This window comes from Rhyacophila brunnea, unplaced genomic scaffold (genome assembly GCF_057557595.1).
Source record: "Rhyacophila brunnea isolate RB1 unplaced genomic scaffold, BYU_Rbru_1.0 scaffold_8, whole genome shotgun sequence".
NCBI lineage: Eukaryota > Metazoa > Arthropoda > Insecta > Trichoptera > Rhyacophilidae > Rhyacophila > Rhyacophila brunnea.
In genome coordinates this window covers 43,448,332-43,460,355 of record NW_028233350.1, presented here as the reverse complement: position 1 = coordinate 43,460,355, position 12,024 = coordinate 43,448,332, and positions in this window count along the sequence as shown.

Sequence of the window (12,024 nt, the reverse complement as noted above, 5' to 3'; positions counted from 1 at the left end):
GGCACCTGTCAGCATTATCATATATATTTTGCTTATCTCCCCGTTTCTAATATGTTTACGTGTATGTATGTGAGCTGCCACATCAGCATAGCGGAGTATTTGTAGATTCTCCTGACTGTGCCGAGCTCACCATCGTGAGCCCGTTTAGTTGTCAAACTGCGGCGGTTAGTTGATGGTCCTTCCTCATCCATAATTTAAAAACAAAAAATCGGTTAGGTACATGTTCAAATACACACGTTAACATGATCTTACTCCCTACTTCATTTATCGTTTGTCAATTTATGGCTACGGCCGTATGTTGTAGCTTAGCCACTGGGAAATGCCAATAGAAATGGCGTATTTCAAAGAAATACTACCTTACTCTTGGTCAATAATTATTATAAGGAAAACATTAATCGTAGAATGTTTATCACCTTTGAATGGTCAAAGACATAGCTTATAATCAGTATCTTTAAAATTATCTTTAAATGTGTAAATCTTGCCCATTTTTTGAATAATAAAATGCCTAATTCTTGTCAAATTTGGGATCACAGAGATTATCACTATAATTTTTTATTGTAAATATTTCACTATAATAATGTCGACATAAATTTTACTAATGGTTTTATAAATGCTTTTAAAAATTAATAAATATAAAAACTCTTCACACCACTTCACATGGACGTACTGAAATATGACTATATTCTAAAACATTAGAGCGAGAGGTTTAAAAGAATACTATTTTATGTAATAAAAATACTTTATGCAGTCATCAAATGTTTAAAATAAATATAAAGGATAACAAGGCTTCAAAATTATGTAAATAGATTATCCACAACGTTTAAGGAATGTCCAGGATCATGAAATAGCATAAAAGTTCAATTTTGACGTACTGTTATGCACTATATCGATACGTAGATAAGAGATTCTAATTAAAGAAACCGCAACTTCCGCTGATAACAATAGCATCCTTTGATATCAATAATATTGTCAATTTAAATATTGATTCATTTATTCTAATTAATTCTAGAAAACCACAAAACAATAATATCATGTTATTTGTGTTTGATAATTGGAAACATCTAGAACATTATTCAATCTATATAATATGAACCATTGTACACGTAATTAATTTGTTAGCTCTCTGTCGACCATTGTACCTATAGTATGTAAGCTGGCTTTCTGTCAGTTGTAATAAATCTGTATTACTTGTAATTATTCTCCGTTTAATAAATCGAACATCTATTAAAAGTTCTTATCTTTCAATTTGATATCTCCTGTGAACATTTCCGCTCTCTTTCGCTATTCCTGACAAAACAAAAGAGACTTTAACAGAGTCCTATTTCATAGTCCTCTGTATAATAATAATAAAATAGCAAATAATACCTTACAAGTATAAAGACTATTTAAATTCGTATATTACGAAACCTAAAAGTACTAGTGAAAGTGATTAACTATCTTACTTAAACTACTCCGCTTTTTGGGGACGTAACAGTACGCTGAGCATGTTGGCCGTTAACTAGATTGACAAACATCGCCGGTTGCTCCGCTAAAATCTCACAAAATATTTAGTTAGGTTAGATTAGAAACCCCAAAAATCCTAATTATTACAGAATATTATTTTATTTATTCTTTTTTGTTTTCTATTCTACAAGCCATGAGGCCCAAAAATATACGACAACGTTGTGTATTTAGTAATTGAAGATTTACAATCACAAACACTCAGACTTCGAGAAAATCATATAAATATATTGTGACCTCGCCGAGATCGACCTCGAGGCCCCCGGATGAAAGGCTAGCGCCTTACGCAATGGTCTACAATAGCCGCCCAATAATCGCAGTCTACCCTATAGCTGGGAGTCAACTTCAAAAAAATCTGAAGAATCTAAATAAAAACTAAAAATATGAACGACAGAATATTACATAGTAAATTTACAGCCCTTAATTATTATTCTCAGTTCACCACTGCATCGCATATATATGTGCGACTACATTATATATAACATTAATCATATATTCTCAGTATGTGGGAGCAATTCTATGGTGTATGGTGCGGAACAAAGGACCTTTGTTCTCAGTTTCTACATACATTTTCGATTTTCATAAAACTTAGCTATACACAGCCAACCAACCGGCTAATGAAATAGATTATTGTAATCAAATATAGTCAAAATGCTATAATATTAAAGGGTATTCTAAATTTAACTCTAAATTACCTATTGTCAATTTAAAAAATCATTTATTTTATTTTTATCTACATTAACATAATACACCAATAGATACTCTCACAATGGAATCCGATCTATTTCAGGGAAATCAAAAATTCACTAATACACAAGGTTTATTAATAAAGCCTTTATGATGAACATACATCATTTAGATTATTTAGAATGCCACAGAAGTACCTATGCCTAAAATAAATATTTTTGAAAAATATTACCACTGAGCGACACAATATTACCATCGATTATTAACTAACACTAAAGTTTTGAAAGATTCTGAACCCATAGCCCTCACAAGGGGGGGGGGGGACTAAGGCTTTAGTATGAGGACCCGTTGTGGTGGGTCGACTAGCTAAGTGACAAAAAGTAACTTCTTTTGAATATTGACTTTTGTTTTAACCATCCAATTAATATTTTTTATTCATTATTATCATTATACCTACGTATCGTTTCATCTTTGTGATTTATCACCATTAATATTATTTTTTTCGACTTATACGAGGTATAAATGAGAATTCTGGGTAGTGTTGACCTGTGTGTCCCTAATAATTATCTTAGAAATAGAGAGCATCGGTTGTTTATTCTCCCAAGGTGCAGAACAGACCTGCCACTGGTAATGCAAATTGGGAGGGCGATAACTATGTTCAACCAAATTGCCTCGGGTGTGAATATATTCCACTTGCGTGAGGGTGAGTTTATGTGGACGCTATTTTATAAATTCTTAAAATAGGGTCTCCTTAGCAAACTCGGTGTACTTCTTTGAACTTCTATAGATGTATAATTGTATTTTCACTGCTTTTGTATGTTTATATTATGTTCTCTTTTTATATTATCATTTTTATCGTTTTTAATACTTTTTTTTCTTTATAATAATGTTTCTCATTTCCTGCACCACATTTTTTCTCACAATAAAAACGTGGCATGCGGTGCTATTTTATTTCTGATTTATTCGGCAGTATGGATTTTTCAATTTTTTATTATTATGTGTCGATAAACCTATTATAATTTGGTTAATCTTTTATGTTGGAAAAAAACGCTAATTATAATCTTCCGATTTTTTTGGTCTAGACATGAATTTTCAGACCTCATTATATTAAAAAATTCTACAAAACTGGTGTGACGAAATCTATTAGCTACATCACCAAATCTTTCTTGATCTTAGCGATAGTAAGTATATCTAGAAATCAATGTTAGTATTAATAATATAATACCATGATTTTAATTTACAAATCAAGATTATCGTCGCTAACTTTAACTAAATTTAAAATAAACACCTCGAACGCATGGTTGTTCAGATATTTTAATTTTATTTTTATATTTTTAAGATGTTCCAAATTGTATAATTACACAAAGTTGCAATATCTGGTAAAAAAGAATTTTAAAATTACCTAAGTTAGGTAAACCAAATTTGAAGTAGGGTTACGGTATGATAACATCGAATCTTGACGGTGATATTATTTCTTGATTCTATGTATCGTGCAATTAACCTATTTGCGGTTGAGCGCTTTTGCCTTTAAGCCATCGATCTGTCAATGACACACAACTACTTTTTATCTAAGGTACATCGAATTCTGCCAATCTAAAGGCGATCGGCTGTGTAATCGATTAAGGTTAACGACATTACAAACTTAATTGTTGCCAACGTCCGGCACTTGCCATATTATTTCTCTCTTTATACCCTTTACTTGATTACTGAGGATGGTGATCATTTAAATTACAGGCGTTGCCAACAGAGACGTTGCCATCTAGAGCGATCCTGCGCTGGTTTTATTGCTTCATTCGCTTTCTTGATAATGTCGTTCCATCCTCACAACCTCCTCCCTTTGACGCCATCAGAGATCATTTTTCTCTTCAGGCTGCTATAATTTCTTATTGCTAGGTGCCCGAATAATTGTAAAACACGTCTTTTACAGTTAGGTCAGCAAGCTCTTCCAGTAGCGAAACATGTGTGCGTCTGGCCGTCCATGGAATGCTGAGCATTGTCTCTACATTTATTAAATACTTAGTAAAGCTAAAATATTTTGAAGACTACAATGTGTAGATTGTGTTTGTTAGTTTTTAAAGTTCAATTAACCTCTGCTTAATCCAAGCCATAGTAGACAATAGTCAAAAAAATAATCGTTTATCTATAAAGTATCTAAAATTATGCCATTAAATCATACCTAATTTTAGATCGATAGAATCGATTATGGTTTAGTTAGGCAGGGCTAAATTAAAAAGAAAACTAACCAAACCCATTTATAATCCTAATTAAACGAAAACAAATAAGTATGAATTGAAAGTGTGCACTATTTTGTCGAATCACACATAACATACCAAAACTATTATGGTTTGGTTTAGGCAAGGCTTAATTGATTTTCTTAACTAAAATTGAAGTAGGGAGTAAGATCATGTTAACGCGCGTGTTTGAACATGTACCTAACCGAATTTTTTTTTATTTTTTTTAAACGGTAACAAGGCTTCAAAATTATATAAATAGATTATCTACAACGTTTAAGGAATGTCCAGGATCATGGTTTGAAAATGCAATAAAAGCTCTATTTTGACCTACGCTGAGCATGTCCGCCCTTAAAAACAAATACAAATGATTGATAAAGTTTAATGTGCACTATTTACGTCAGATGTTAACACCCTTCGCCACTGCAGTACCTTATTCCTTACTGAAAATTATAATAATAATAAATTTAACAATGGCTAATTTTCCTCATGATTTACCACGGTACTATTTCCATAATATAATAAGCACACGTGCCAAAATTTTAATTGGTTTATTCCAAACAATACATTTTCACATAGGTACGTTATAATACAAAATTCTTCTTTATCGCCACGGTGTTTATTACACATAATAAACTCTGTGAATTAATAATGTTTAGGTTCTATTCAGGGTGAACAATAAGGTTATATTTTCCAAAGGCTATCGAGCAATTTTCTCGCCGCTCACGGTGTAATTTAATTACGCTGACCCATGCAGAATTATTTAGCAATGTTTAATTGAGCACCCATTAATATTTCATCATTGAAAATAGTGGCGTTGTAAACACGGAAAAATGGTCCAGGCTACATTAACAAACAACCCTGAATACTTTCAGAAAAGGACACAGGAGAAAATGCAAATTACGTTTTAAAGGTATTTGTTATAGGTATTAGGTATGAAAAGTATCAACAGAACTACAAGATCTCACCACTACTCTTGAAGATCTATTCAGGCAATTTGACTAGGACAGTGGTCGGCAAACTCATTAGTCAAGAGAGCCAAATATCAACAGTACAACGATTGCGATTTATTTTCAGAGCCAAATTTCTTAAACTAAAACTATATATTATGTAGGTACACTGCTTATTAACTTAATAACCTCTAATTAATTAAACTAAAGGTACACTGAATAAAACTTCATATCATACTTAATAATGATCTTATTTATTGATAAAAATTAAATTTTAAGTAAGGTATCAATAAAATTAAATCAGGACAAACACTTAATGTGAACAATGGCCTTCCATCTCCTTGAAAAGTTTGGGTAAGTCAGGCTTGTATGTTATTGTTTTTAATTTTAGACACGATTCCAGGTCCTCATCAATAAGACGACTTCTCAATTTACTCTTGATAAGGTACATGCTTGAAAAAGATTGCTCGCATGAATATGTATAACCAGAAAGGGAAAGAACAGCAAACGCTCAACAACAAACCCTTTTCCTATGCTGGTCATACTTTTCACCCTATCTGTTGAAATTGACACAATTCTATCGAGTGGAAAATGATGTTTTTCCATGCACTCATTTACAGCATTTCCAATATCCTCTCCACGTGTTTGATCTTTGAGTGGCAATAATCCTAAAAGTTCTTCTTTGGACCTATAGATGAAATAAATCGTAAAAATTTGTGCTGTATCATTTATATCACAAGACTTGTCTACTGCTATTAATAAAGCTGATACCAATTTAAGATCTTCGACTTGCTGGTTGGTTATATTTGAAGACATTTTGACTATTCTATCTTCCACTGTTTTGTGGTCATTTGCGGAAGAGTCACACTCAAGGGGCCAAAAAGCCGACCACTGGACTAGGGGAACAGTGAATTTGCCATTACCTGCATTTTGCAGGTGGCATTTAATGTCTTTGCGAATGATCCATAAGATCTTGAGAACAGGACCTTTAAAATGAAATCCGCAAATCTGATTCCAAGACAAATGTCTCGACGATAAAAGTAAAATAATAAAATATTTTTCTCAATCAAATGCGACCTTCCTCAATGACAATCAAATTGTGCAAGTCAACAATTGCGTATATCTCGATTAACAATGATTAATGTCAATTGATGGTGCATGGTATCGACTGTGCGCGCGGTAGAGAGTTGCAACGTTGCCGGTGATTTTTATTTATCTCCGGACGAGACGATTTTCTATATAAGACTTGACTCAGCCTTAGAGCCCATACAAATTGCCGTTTTTTTAGAAAAGTTACAAACGCTGGCTTCCTATTTACATAATATATTTAGGTCCGACGCGTATACCGGCTTTGTGGCACTTCTAAAAAACGCCGAATAATTGTAAAGACACCAATTCATTGATGGTTGAGCCAAATTTTGGTCGCATTCATCCTTAATCCCCCTCCTACTCAAATCCCCTTATTTCGTATTTTTATAAGACCAGAAGATGAGCAATTACTGGTCAAAGAAGAATGTAATTGCGAACAATATTCAGTTACTCAAAAACCGCCGAGGGCGTAAGGCTTGCGAAAGCTATCGAGGTATATCTGATAATATGATACTAACGAGGCTGTGTTAGATACAGAGTGATTCAAGAGTTGGTTCAAGACACTGGTGTGTGTACCTGTTAACGCTAAACCACAGTTATTGATTAATTTAGTCCTACAGACATACCTATCCTCATCAATCATACAACCATTAACAGTGTACCGTCAAGTGCTGCGCACTGGGTAACCCAAACAAACGGCCACGGAGCCATCATCATCATAAAGGTCAGTGTCTGGCATTCTGTTAAATCGACCCCACCCCTAGATCCGGAATCCACACCATCCTTCAAATTATAGTCCACTTTCAAAAAGCGCCACCAATTAAGAATAGAATACAAAAAATATATTTAAAAAATTATCATTTGTATTAAATATACCAAGAGTATAGCAAGAATCCAAATCCTGAATATTTTTTTTATATTTTTCCCGCCCAGTCGATCAGTACATTTAGCCGTTTTCCAATAAGGTGACAGATGTTATCTTCGGGTCCGCAAAGATAATATATGGTTTTCAAAGTAAACCCAAAATGTGGGTTTTTACAAAAAAATATTTACATTATGGGCCCCATAAATAGGCGGCTCTCGCAGTCCGCTGCGTAAGGCGCAGGCCTTTCATTCGGGGGCCCCGAGTTTGATTCTCGGTGAAATCCATTGATATACTACTAGATGAGCAGTTCTCATACAAGTGTCATTTTAAAAACGTACCACAAAAGATAATATATAACAAATATCGTCTTATAATATTTCCTTGTTGGTATAATGCGTTAAGACCGTTAACAGGGATTCCCGAATTTCACCCGTATTGCCCTGGCTGTAAAACTAAATTTGCGTTCTTGGAATAGTGAACCTAAGGGTGGCTGCAACGCAAAACAGACAGAGCAAGTCGTCATGCGCTGACTATTAGTTAGAGTAAGATGCAAGCTAGACCGGGCTTGCTCAGTAAGTTTTAACAAAGGCCGACTCGCTGAAAATCGGGCGTCATTTTAAGAAGCATATGATTCATCCAGTAGTATATCAATGGTGAAATCACAATATATTTATGTGATTTTCTCAAAGCCAAGCTGTTGTGATCATTAGGCCTCGTGGCCTGTTGTAGTGTTTAAAAAATAATATAAATGTATACTTACATAATAATATATATATTATTAATTTAAAATATTTATCAAGCTTATAAACGACTGTCTCTTAAAATAAAGGGATGATGGTTCATAATTAAAACGCAAGTTTGACACGGGTAAAACATTAGCACATTGATGGGTTTCAAAGTTCAATCATAACGTCAATCAGTTTTCCCAATCCCCCTGAAATTCAGAGTACTTCCTCTTTATGAAACTCTGCAATATCCTGTTACGGATTATAGCGACGGAAATGAATCCCGGTGTAAAGTTCGGACGTTTCGTAATATTATGCATTTTCACAACATCGATTCCATTTACTTAATACGTTGTTAGATAAACAATTGAATTAAGTAAACTGATCAAACTATACCGCTTGGAACTTCACTAGATGTATTTAATTGTATTTGGTTTCTGGGTTATCACCAAGACTTATTCTTACCCCTTCTTTCCTCAGTGTTCAAACACGTTGCAGAAAACATTCGTAAAAGATTACTTAGTACAGTAAATTTCTTTTAAAAAAATTACATTAGTCGTGGACTAATTATTAGTAAGTTATATTAGTCACTAATAGAACTTACTTAAAAATAGATGTCACTAAAAGTACATAATTAAAATAAAAACCGTAGCATGTATGCTACTAAAGGGCTAAGCAACACGTGGCTTGCTTTAGCCCACGGGACGTCACTATTGGATTTTTTTCCATCACAATATGCCAGTGGTTTCCAAACTATAATTTAACCTTGGCGCCTCCCCCCCTTTATTTCATTAAATAATACACACCTTTTTAAATAGCCAAAAATTGACAAATGGATTCTAGCATGAGCCGCACATCCTGAAGCGGGCCCCCAAGCTAGGATCTTTGGCGACCCCACCTACCTATCGCAGATGTTAAGGGCAGTGTGGTGCTCTAAAGTAGTGTGTCCTAAATTATATACTGGAGTTATCATTTAAGTACCTATAGCAATCATCATATAGGTATCAAATCAAATTACAACGCATAACTACATATTTAAAATATTTAATAGTTCCGAAACAAAGTAGCGCTGCAGGCGACTTTTTTTAACTATTAGAGTAAATCGTCACTGTTCTGGCAGAAGACACTAATTCGAAAAAATGACATATTTAGTTAGTAATACCAAAATGTTCCTTATTTCAAACTTTACCGTCTGGAAACCTTCTTAATAAATAAACAGTCTTTATTTTAAAGTCATCCTTCTTACGATTACTTAATAAACTCACATGATAGACCATTTCAAACATTTTAACTACTTCAAAGTCAAATTACTCAAAACTAGTATTCTTCAGTTAGTGTGTTCTGCCAGAAAAGAGACGAAATTTGCGATGTCTGTTATGCCCGGGCCCCCAGGTTCTTTATAAACTATGCATTTGCACCCTGCAAACCTGTGGCTACATTTGTGTTAAACTTTTCGCTCCTCCCTTTGCAACACTCCGCGCCTCCCAGTTTGGAAATCGCTGCATTATGCCATGTTCTATAGTTTCTTTAATGATACATTCTCATTTTTAAGGCTACCCGGCGTAACCCCACTTTTTCATTTGTTTTATTTTAGTTTACTCCTTACAAGATTTGAGAATGTAACGTTCACTTTCAAATAATGTCTGTTCAACAATTAGAATATTACATTCTTAGGGCTATACCTCAATTGAGGCATGGTCTAAAAAGATCGTAGCTAGGCGATGTGCGGATTATGCAAATGACGCGTGCCGAACGAAATATAATTTGTCATATAAATCCAACATGCGTCCATTTAATGTTCTGTTAGTAACAACATTCATTGACATGTTTTCTTTTTCAAGTAAATGGGTAACGTTTTTTAGTAATCTTTACACGATTTAAGAATTAATACCCCCGTCGCCATCACGAAACAAATTGACGTGTTTACAGCTCGACGTTCGCTCTCCGATTGCCAGCGAATCCGAAATTTCGTCGCACCTATAGTTGAAAATTATTTTCCGTTTCACTGAAGTACCGTCTTAAATCTTGTGTAAAATTCGTTGAATAAAAAAAATAGTTTATTTAATAAATTTAAATTATGCAATTTTAAATAGTATTTGAGACAAGGATGACGTTTATTATCTTCTGGGGTGAGTACTTGAATGGACAATTTTTGCAGCGACATAAAACATACGACGCTGTTCAGAGACCCGGAAAAGTCCGGAAGAAACATCGTCTGAGGCGGAAATATTTCATGGCAATTTTATGCCCGACTAGACGCGGAACGCTGTCATAGCCATTTTCTCGTTTTTCTCAGGTAGACAGATCGGGGATAACAAATCACAGAAATATGCTTCGAATCGCAGTTACTTTTAGGTGTCGCCGAGAAACGATGCGGCAAAGATATTGGATTGAATCTTATTGGAAACATTCATTTTTTTTTCAGAAGAATATCATGGCATTAACGGGTTTTGTATAATATAATAGACTAGCTGAAGTACTGGAGTCGTTTCGTTGATCGGTGTTCATTTAACAATGAGAATCACCTACATAATTTAAAAACACCTCAGAGAAAATATATTATAACCACTAGAAAAAATCTTTTTGAAAAAATACGACGCCCAGGCAATGTTGCCATCTTTTTGTCACCGAATTATAGTACTCGGCCCAAGAAATTATGAAATATATGGATTTTTTGCTTCTCACCAAAGAAATAACCGAGAAATTAATAAATCCCGACTCTTTTTTTTATTTAGGAACCCTTCCTACCAAAAACGCTTATCGACCAATTCAAGCAATTTCAATCCAAACCATAGTTATTGGCTTTTTTACGTTTTCCGAAAAAAAAATTCTAGGTTCTCCAAATTTTCTTATATTAATTTGCTTCAATTTATAGTACGGAAATATCGAAATTTTGCTACTTTTTGCGTATTTTTCCCGATACTCAAAATTATAGTATTTTGGGCGTACTATACCTGTTTTATATCGTACACAGTACGCAGACGAAAATTATAGTACAAATACTATAATTACAGTACGGTTGGCAACACTGCGCCCAGCATAATTCACACTCGCGCCCCTGGAATTCGCGTGCAATTTTGTATGATCAATAAAAGAATGTTAAATTCAAAATAGTTTCTTAATTATTAATGATAATTACATTTTTCAGTATCAAAATAGTAACCGAAAAATGAAATTAATGAAAATAACAAAAGAACACTAAATTAAAATCTAATCCAAAACATGCAAACGTTATCTTATTGTTAGGCGTGCACATAATGGCGGGATTTAGGGTCCGGACCGCCCCTCAGAATACAATTTATTTAAGTAAATAGAATATTACTTCTTCTTATTCTTCGTCAGGACCTCATGAGAGGATCGTGAAACTGATGATTTGGTTCTCGAATAATCAATGAAAGGGTTGGATCCACTCCTCTTAGGATTTTATGACAGGCAACAATTAATTGTGGCTACTGAAAGACCCGTGGCACTCGTACATTGGTGCAACTATCAGGGCCATCCAATATTTGCTTTAATATGTATTAAAAACAAGACAACGCGGACGACACAAAAGGACACTAACTATCCTAATAATTTTGACATTTAAACCAAGCGCATTCGATAACCACTTGTGGATATGACGGCTAGCAATAAGGCTCAATTATACATGCAGACCATGTGTGTTTCGCTAGACTCAAAGTGCGGAGTTTTACGTGGAACGTGTCTGTAAAAGTGCAGTATTCTGAGGTTAAATCGATGAAAGCTATAATCAGGAGTAAATGTGGAAGTCAGTGGCACCTGCTAGATTTTCTTAACCCCGCCTCTTTCCATCATTACTTTTATCTTCGAGACATTTATCTTTAAACCTATTTTGCGTCTTTCATGTGAAAGCTCCTATATCATGTTCTTAAAGTTTTCTGACTTGTTCACACACAATAACATTGTCTGCAAAACGCAGGTGACTGAGGTGTTTACCGTTAATGGTGATTACACTGTTC